This window comes from Miscanthus floridulus, chromosome 9 (genome assembly GCF_019320115.1).
Source record: "Miscanthus floridulus cultivar M001 chromosome 9, ASM1932011v1, whole genome shotgun sequence".
Classification (NCBI taxonomy): domain Eukaryota; kingdom Viridiplantae; phylum Streptophyta; class Magnoliopsida; order Poales; family Poaceae; genus Miscanthus; species Miscanthus floridulus.
This window is the reverse complement of record NC_089588.1, coordinates 99,362,718-99,372,184: the sequence shown is the minus strand read 5'-3', so window position 1 is coordinate 99,372,184 and position 9,467 is coordinate 99,362,718. Positions and strand designations below refer to the sequence as shown.

At 42.9% G+C, this 9,467-nt stretch overlaps 1 pseudogene; it reads right to left on the bottom strand.

The window, feature by feature from the left end:
- Positions 1-213: 213 nt before the first annotated feature.
- LOC136480385 (receptor kinase-like protein Xa21) lies at positions 214-9,053 on the bottom strand (annotated as a pseudogene).
- Positions 9,054-9,467: the final 414 nt, after the last annotated feature.

The following is a 9,467-nucleotide window of genomic DNA, read 5'->3' as shown; positions in this document are numbered from 1 at the left end:
TCAATTCAAAAAGTGCAAATTTTAGAGTGTTACAGCATTGGTAACTTTTGTAAAGATCCAAAAAGAAATCATTCCACGCTCTACCTTACTATACCTTGTATAAAACGGAATAAGCTTCTTCAGACACTTGAGATGGAAAATACTTCGTATTTTACATGGAATCACCTTTTGCACACGAAACTATATCGGCATTGGCGTAGTATCATCCACCTGTCATGTTCGGTGTTCTTTCAGGAGCGAATCTTTGATTGCAAGTAGCTCTTTGAAGACACTTTCCGCCGGCATTCTGCTTGATGGCAGTTCCAAAGTGCAGGACACTCCAAGACTCAGAAGTGCAGCAACACAATCCATCTTCCTCTTGTATGAACAATCATCACGCATGTCGTGGAGCTCATTTTCAAGGTCCGCAGAAAGGCGTTCGTCGACGGCGTCCAATGTTCTCGGGCTAGATCAACGTGTTCACGGAGGCTCATCAGTCCTTGTCTGTATCTACTTTCAGTAGGCCTATTTCCAGTTATTGTTTCCAGTACTAAAATTCCGTAACTGTAAATGTCTCCATGTGTCGACACCATGTTTCCAGCACCATACTCTGTTGCATTAATTGGGTATTTTAGAAAATATTAGACTTTGCAACACATAAAATTCTAAATTTATAAAAAAGCAGTATTTTTCCCTAGAAAAGCGCCATAATTTTTCACTGCAATCTGTAAACATCTAGGCACCAATGAAGGAAACTGAATATATAACAAAAAAAAAGAATAAAAAATGTATTAGGCTAACCTGGAGCAGCATATCCAATTGTGCCTCTAAATCCGACCGAGCTTGATGACTGCTGCAAGAATGAGCTGCCCTGAACAAGAACCTTAGCAAGCCCATCTAGCAGTATAGTCACTCTCTCCAAGAGGTTCAAGTACCTTTGCTCTTCCAGACCATTTCTGTCTGGATGTAGCCAACTTTCTAGACTGCCATTGGGCACGAAGTCATACACAATTGCCTTGAAATCATTCCCCATGGCATCAATGCTAGAACAAACTGTAATTATCTTGACAAGATTCCGGTGTTGCATATTTCGTAGCGCTTCACATTCAGCAGTGAAAGTCTTGAGCGCCTTCGGAGTTTGAAGTTTCAGTACCTTCACAGCAACAAGATTTGTACTTTCACAGTCTTGAAAACTCAATTCTCCTTTGTAGACTGATCCAAATGATCCTGAGCCCAATAAGTTGCCTCTGAGAAATCATTTGTTGCTCTTAGCAGCTGTGAATAAGAGATCAACGGGTGGCCTTGCTTGGACTCGATGGAATAGTTTTTTTTTGTTCTCTTGCGCCAAATAAGTAACATACAGAGCAAGGCTAGTATGACTAGTGCTGTCACTAATACAGAGATAACGATAGGAATCACTAGGAATTTATGTTTTTTCTTTGGCAATAATTGTACAGGAACAGGACATGGTTTCAAATGCAGACCTTAAATGCCACCACAAAGTTTGTGATTGCCTTGAATTGAGATTCCAGTGAAGTTTGCGAAAACGCCAAAATCTGGCACTTGTCCAGCTAGGTTGTTGAATGAAAGGTTGAGGTGTTGGAGCGTGGTAAGGTTCCCTAAGGACTTGGGTATCTGGCCTGACAAATTGTTCCTGGAGAGGTCAAGAAATTCTGGAGCGCTCATCTGGCTCATGGAGGATGGAATACTGCCATTCAAGGTGTTGTTCTGAAGAACGATATACTGGAGAAGTTGACATTCACCTATGGTGCTTGGGATTCCCCTGATAAGCTGTTCCATTCTGCATAGAACCGTACGAGATTTTTTAGATTCCCAATTTCCTGTGGCAGTGATCCCTCCAAGTTGTTGTTAGACAGATCCAAACCAATGGAGAGTGTGGAGATGCTGAATATTTCTCTAGGAATTGGGCGAGTCAAGTAGTTCTGTGAAAGACCCAGCTGCGACAGCTTTGTGAGGTTTCCAAGCGTGCTTGGTATTGTACTGCTAATGTCATTAAAACTGAGGTCCAGCAAAGACAGTTCTGAAAGATTTCCTATGGCCAGTGAGATTATCCCGGATATGCCGTTCCCGACTAGGTGAAGCCTGACCAAGTTTCTAAGACTGCACAAGGAAGAGGGAAGAGATCCTGTGAGGTAGTTCTCAGCGAGAGCCAGAGTTTGCAGGTTGATAAGGACATGACACCCATGCATATGATCATGTTTGGCACATGGTATGGAGAGGTAGGAGGCCAGCAAGGGTGTCCAAGTCAAGAAGGAGGTTCGAGGCTAATTCAGAGTCTCCGAGGTGGAGGCCTAAAGCAACTCAAGTTCGAGTCTGCCTCAGCCTTCAGGACCAGTCTGTTTTAAACTGGTCACCCAGGACGCATCCGGACTCCGTTTTCGACGATCCACATATGGTTGGAAAGCTAATTTGATAAGGAAGCTAATCCAAGTGGTTTCACGTCAAAAGACCTTCGGAATCAACAGGAATCATCGAAACAAGTCAGCGTCCAGAATCTGTCAGGGTGCTGCGACACCGTCTTTTGGTCCGTTGGACCGTGTATCGTGTTTGGGCCCATTAGGGGGCGCGTCCAGGGGTGACGTCTAAGACTCTATAAATAGCAGCCGTTACTCTCCTTAGGGTTTGAGTTTTGTTTAGTTCTTGATTTCCTCGTGAAACAGACGTTATTTTGCTGCAACTGTCGCCGCCAAAGCCGCTTGCTGTGAACCAGGGCCCCAGTTCTTGATCTTATTCGCCTGTGGCGATTAGTCCTTTCGAATAAAGACTTGAACTCTTTTCTTGTTTTCATAAGCCTCATATTTATTTGCAATTTCAGATCGGTTTCCTTTGTATCCATCAAACCCTAGTCCACGCCATCTAATTTGCTACACTTGTCTTCACTATTTCCATCAAATCATTGCTGTCGTGACCAATTTTGTGCGCATTGTTCTCGTTTTGTCCTCTAATTCGGAGTGCGTTCGTAAAACTGGTCTAGTTTTCGCATACGAACTCGGATTTCGACGTTCCATATATCAAAATCGATCAGAAAAAAATTTTGGATCCATCCATCCCCCCAAATTTTCGGGGTTGGAGATTTTTATTTTGGTCAAAAAGTGGTCACAAGATCCTCTTTTCGTGGTCACAAGGTTTTTGTCGATTTCGAGCACGTCTTCTGAAAATTCCACAGACCACGTCTTTCACTTGTTTAAGCTCATATTTTCTGTGGTTACTTCTTTTGTGCTCCTAAGTGAAGAAACAATATAAAAAAAATAAAAATAAAAAGTTAAAATTTCTCAAAAAAACAACGATAGCCCAAAAAATAGAAAAAAGATATGGACAAAAGAGGAACAATATCTAGAGGAGCACATAGAGAGCGTCATTTGAGCTGTGTTTGCGTGTGCTGATTTCTGCCTTGTTCCTAATCATATTCTTGTTGTTCACATCACTTAATACATCTGGTACTTGAAACGCGAGTAGGCCAGCAACTAAGGCAAGTACTTGGGATACTTATTCAGCTTTGCCATTCAGTTGGGAATTTTGCTATTTCTTGCTACTATATTGTGCCTGTCCAAGCTCCACTTTCTTCTAACCAAGTACATGTTCGCCTTGCAACTGTTACACTCAAGCTACAACGGTATCATAGTCACCAACCGATTGCACCGCCTGTTGCTTTGGTAAGAACACTTGTAAGACCGTGGTCAGACGCTTGAGAGTTGAGTGTCTTGTTTTTTTCTTATCCACAACCTAAGTAGTTGATAGGGATAATACTTTTGTGTTGTCTTTTGCTGTCTTCTAACAATGACAGATTGTTCGTATCCACCGACTTATAATGGTATAGGTGTTGACAAGTACATGGATTGAGAAATTATCATAGATAACATATTTGCTACTCGTTTTATGTGTCCAAGGAGGAAGGTAACAAATGCAGATAGTGTTTTACGACATTCTGCTTTATCTTGGTGGGAGTCTTTAGATCCTTTTGATAAACCTCAAACTTGGAATGATATGAAACTTCTTATGTGAGAAACCTTTGTTAATCCACTTACTGTTTTGACTTCATATGCTGAGGTGCACCATTTAGAGGATGAGTCTGTTGTTATTCCTCTTGCTATGACTAACCTTCTGCAGGATAATGTACATAAGCGAGAGGATGACATGGAAGAAAATGAGGAACTCACAACCTCATATGCAAATTCAGAACCATCACTTCACAATGCACCAATTACTCCTGCTGAGAACACAGGTAATGCCCATGGTGCTACACTCATAGAAGGTGAGAATAGTTTTAATATACTAAATTCTTCCACAAACTATGCTATCATAGAGCAATTGTTAGTGGAACTCTCTCCTAATTTATCTCCGTCCCATGATAATTTGCTTGAAGTCCCTTATGATAGAGATGAATTGGTTGATGATGCATCAGTTATACATGTTTTGGAACCAGTCACTTGTGCTGAAAATAAACATGTTATTCATATTGCTACTAAAACTGATGAGTTCAAACTGTTGTCTTCTTTACATACTTTGGGTTACATTAAATTTGATGTTTTGTGTAACCTAGATTGTTTGGAGGAGAGCCTATTTAAATATATTGATTTACCTTGGTTTTCTAAATATACATATCATGTTATTGGCAAATATAACAACAAGGGACAATATATGATACATCGAGTATACATTCGTAGTAATATGAATTCTCCTTTTGTTGTACAAGATTATGATCGTTTAGAGGGCAGCCATAATAATACAAATATTTTCTCATGTTCCTCAAAGAAACAAGTTCACTTTCAAGAAGGGGAGCATTATTGGTTGCTACCTATGTCTGCTAGATCATATATTACTGCATTCTCTTTGGTTAGTTCTAATCTTTTACAGGATAGTGTTGGCATACATCGTGTGCATTCGGATCATGGAGTCTACATGCTTGCTGAAATTTTTATGCGAGATGACATGCTACAAACTTGGAAACATGGTCACATTCCTTCTCATAATTATTTTAGTTCCCTTTATTTTCGCAACCCCGTTCTCCTTTATGTTGTGCACGATCAGTTTCAAGCACAATCGACGCCGAGGACGACTTTTTGTCAAGAAGAGGAGGATGATGAGGACATGACACCCATACATATGACCATGTTTGGCACATGGTATGGAGGGTTAGGACGCCAGCAAGGGTGTCCAAGTCAAGAAGGAGGTCCGAGGCTAACTCAGTTCGAGTCCCCAAGGTGGAGGCCCAAAGCAACTCAAGTTCGAGTCTGCCTCGGCCTCCAGCACCAGTCTGCCTTAAACTGGTCACCTAGGACGCATCCGGACTCCGTTTTCGACGATCCACATATGGTTGCAAATCTAATTTGATAAGGAAGCCAATCCAGATGGTTTCACGTCAAAAGACCTTCGGAATCAACGGCAATCGTCGAAACAAGTCAGCGTCCAGAATCTACCAGGGTGCTGCGACACCGTCTTTTGGTCCGTTGGATCGTGTATCGTGTTTGGGCCCATTAGGGGGTGCGTCCAGGGGGGTGACGCCTAAGACTCTATAAATTGCAGCCGTCGCTCTCCTTAGGGTTTGGGTTTTGTTTAGTTATTGATTTCCTCGTGAAACAGACGTCGTTTTGCTATAACTGTCGCCGCCAAGGCCGCTTGCTGTGAACCAGGGCCCAGTTCTTGATCTTGTTCGCCTGTGACGATTAGTCCTTTCGAATAAAGACTTGAACTCCTTCTTGTTTTCATAAGCCTCATATTTATTTGCAATTTCAGATTGCAGTTATCCCGTTCTTGCTTGTGTTCTCGATTCGCTTGCAGGAAAGCCTTCTCGGCGAGGTCAATCGCGTTCGCGTGGTTGATAACCAACGGAGCAGTGGTGTAACGGTTGCGGGGGTCCGAATCAGTCTTGGTTCGAAGTCTAGATCGTGAACGTCGAGTCTCCACCAATCAATGCTATCATACCTTTCGGAAGATGGGAGCTAGTCTACATCACATGTCAACGAGGTTGCCGATGTCATCAGGAATGTTTCCCGAGATGTTAGTGGCTGCTAAGTTAATAATTTGTATCGAAGCAGAAAGATTGGACATTGAAGCAGGAAGCACCCCCTCAAAACTGTTCAGGAACATTTCCATTACCTGCAGCTGAGAGCAATTCGTTAGAGAAGTTATGAATTCCCAGTCTCTTGGTTTTTTGGCTTCAAAAAAATTCACACTGAGCTGCAGGAAACTGAGGTTTCCTAGTCTTCCCAGCGCTGTCGGAAGAACTCCACCGAAAGAATTGTTGATGAGCTGAAGCATCACCATGTCAGAAGCGTTAGATATCGAGGCCGGGATCGGGCCATCGAACTGGTTGAAATCCATGAATAACTCCTGCAGACGGGGAACGTTGTTGAATGCATCTCGAGGAATTGCTCCACTCAGCATGTTATGACTGACAGAGAGCCGAACAAGCGAGGAAATATTCCAGATGGAATCTGGGATGAGGCCACTCAAATTGTTGAAGCCTAATCTGAGCCCAAACAAACTGGGCAGCATGCCCAGGGACGAAGGGATAGTACCTGACAGCATGTTTTCATGGAGCTCAAGGATCTGGAGGCTGGTGAGATTGCCGAGAAAAGGCGGTACGTCACCCGATAATCTGTTTGCGTACAGAGATAAATTTCTGACGGATGTCAATCCTGCTAGAGATGGAGGTATCTCTCCTGCCAAGCCGTTCTTGCTCAGACTCAAGGAGACCAGGTTTTGCAAGGCGCCTATCTCGTGTGGGATCTCACCTTGGAGATGGTTGTCATGTAGATCAAGCCTCTTGAGCTCTCCGCATCCTCCCAGGGTCCTGGGAACGCTTCCTTCCAGAAGATTCTTGCTCATGTTCAGCACCTGAAGCCTGCCAAGATGGCCGAGCTCCGGCGGTATCTGCCCGGTGAGCTCGTTGTCGTCGAGGACCAGCTCCCGGAGGAAGGACAGGTTGCCCAACAAGGGGCTGATTCGACCGGTGAGGTTGGAGGCGGCCAGTCGCAGGGCAACCACCCTGCTGGGGTGCCGGCTGCCGCAGGCCACTCCTGGCCAGTTGCAGTAGTGGCTGGACGTGTTCCAAGAAGCCAGCAAGCTGGACTCACTACCGGAGACCGACTCTTTGTCGAATGCCAGGTAGTTTGCCGAGTGTTATTTTTGACCGGTGAGGTTGGAGGTGGCCAGTCGCAGGGCAACCACCCTGCTGGGGTGCCGGCTGCCGCAGGCCACTCCTGGCCAGTTGCAGTAGTGGCTGGACGTGTTCCAAGAAGCCAGCAAGCTGGACTCACTACCGGAGACCGGCTCTTTGCCGACTGCCAGGTAGTTTGCCGAGTGTTATTGCCGAGTGTTTTTTTTTTTTTGACACTCGGCAAACAGGCTATTTGCCGAGTGTTTTTTTTTTGACACTCGGCAAAGAGTCTCTTTGCCGAGTGTTTTTTTTTTGACACTCGGTAAAGAGCTTCTTTGCCGAGTGTTATGTTTTTGACACTCGGCAAAGAAAATTTCAAAACACATTTTGAAGTAGTAAATTAATTCAAATGAAAAAAATTTCAACTACAAAGTTGTATAACTCATCAAGATGTACAATGTTTGTTTTGGTCTTTTCTTCATACGACAAAGTGAAAATAAATTTGTTCACAAATCTAACATATCTCTCTTGTAGTTTATGAAACTACAAGAGAGATATATAAGATTTGTGAACAATGTTAGAACGACCATGTCGGATGAACAGATGATCAAACAACCAAAATAAACTTTGTAGATCTCGAAAAGTTATGAAACATTGTAGTTGACAACTTTTTGATTTCAAAACATCTTGTCATGCAAAACTGTGTTTGAATTTCAAAATTTTAAAATTCAAATTTTGTAAACGACCTCGGATGGAAAAACTTCCTAAACTAAAAGTGTAGATCTCGAAAAGTTATGAAACTTTGTAGTTTACAACTTTTTGATTTGAAACATCTTGTCATGCAAAACTGTGTCTGAATTTCAAAATTTTAAAATTCAAATTTTGTAAACGACCTCGGATGGAAAAACTTCCTAAACTAAAAATGTAGATCTCGAAAAGTTATGAAACTTTGTAGTTTACAACTTTTTGATTTGAAAACATCTTGTCATGCAAAACTGTGTTTGAATTTTAAAATTTTAAAATTCAAATTTTGTAAACGACCTCGGATGTTTACAACTTTTTTATTTGAATTCGTTTAGGGCCTCAAACATGCAATTTACACTCGGTTTAGTATAATATATTGGAAACTAAAACGGAATCCAGATTCAAGTGAGAGTGTGGTGTAGTGGTAGAGGAGGTACGTGCATAGCGGGAGGTCTCGGGTTTGAATCGCGTCGGCCGCGTAGCCATGAAATTCACGTGAAAAATGTCGTAGATGGGTGGACGCTGGCCAATGGGGGCCTCCATCGATAAAAAAAATTCTATTTTTTTTGGGTAAAAATTCCTATTTTTTCGGATTTTTTTTCGGTTTCAAGTTTGCCGAGTGTCGGGCACTCGGCAAAGGCTTTGCCGAGTGCCCGATAAAAGACACTCGGCAAAGTTGGCTTTGCCGTCACTTTTTTTAGCGAGTGCTGTTCGCCGAGTGTTACACTCGGCGAACCATTCGCCGAGTGTTTTATGCCTTTCGCCGAGTGTTTCGGACACTCGGCAAACTCAAGGAGTCCGGTAGTGACTGGCCTGAAGACGCCATGGACTTGAAGGAGAGGAGAGCAAGCTCGTCTGTGGAGGTGGAGCTGTTGTTCTTGCTCCCCAGGGACAGCAGCGCATGGGAACAGAAGCACAGCAACAATGAGATCAGGTTTATTGCTCTGGCCATGAGGAGAAGTGGCTATACCACCAAGACAATAGACTGGATGGTATAAATAGAGGAGGATGTTATGTCACACTCACAGTCACACATCCCAAGACCAAGAGACCAAAACAGATCAGCTCATCAAGCCCAGCCCGGAAGCTGGAAAGAGTAAAAAAAACATGGTGAGAGTACGCATAAAACTGTGTTTCCCAATTCATTGCCCGCCTAGCTTCTAGTCTTCACTATCGTTCTAATCGACCTGGACCAATCACCATCCAGCATTACTGTTTTGCTTGCAAGGATTCCTTGTTCCGTTTCACACAGTCCAAATTGGCTGAACAGATAAGGTCGTCGTCCAAGCTGAAAAGTAAAATTCAAAAGAGGCCTCTGTGTAAGTTAAATTACCCATGTTTCTTCAGAAAACCGTAGTGGTATTTCACGTATCTATTGCAGTCGGGACCAGGGAAAAGTTTGTTGGCAATAAAATTCCGATAAAACATGTAATTGGGCTAGTTCGTTCTTGGTGTAAAATGCTTTGACTTCTTGAGAAACTTAGCCCTTTGTGTTTGTTTTGACCAATAATTTTTCTGAAATCCATTTATCAGTGGCCTCCTGTATATTTTTCTATCGATAAAGTGAACCTTGGTTGTAAGTGGGCATGTTCCATTATGCATATCAAGGAGGAGGAAGGCAAGT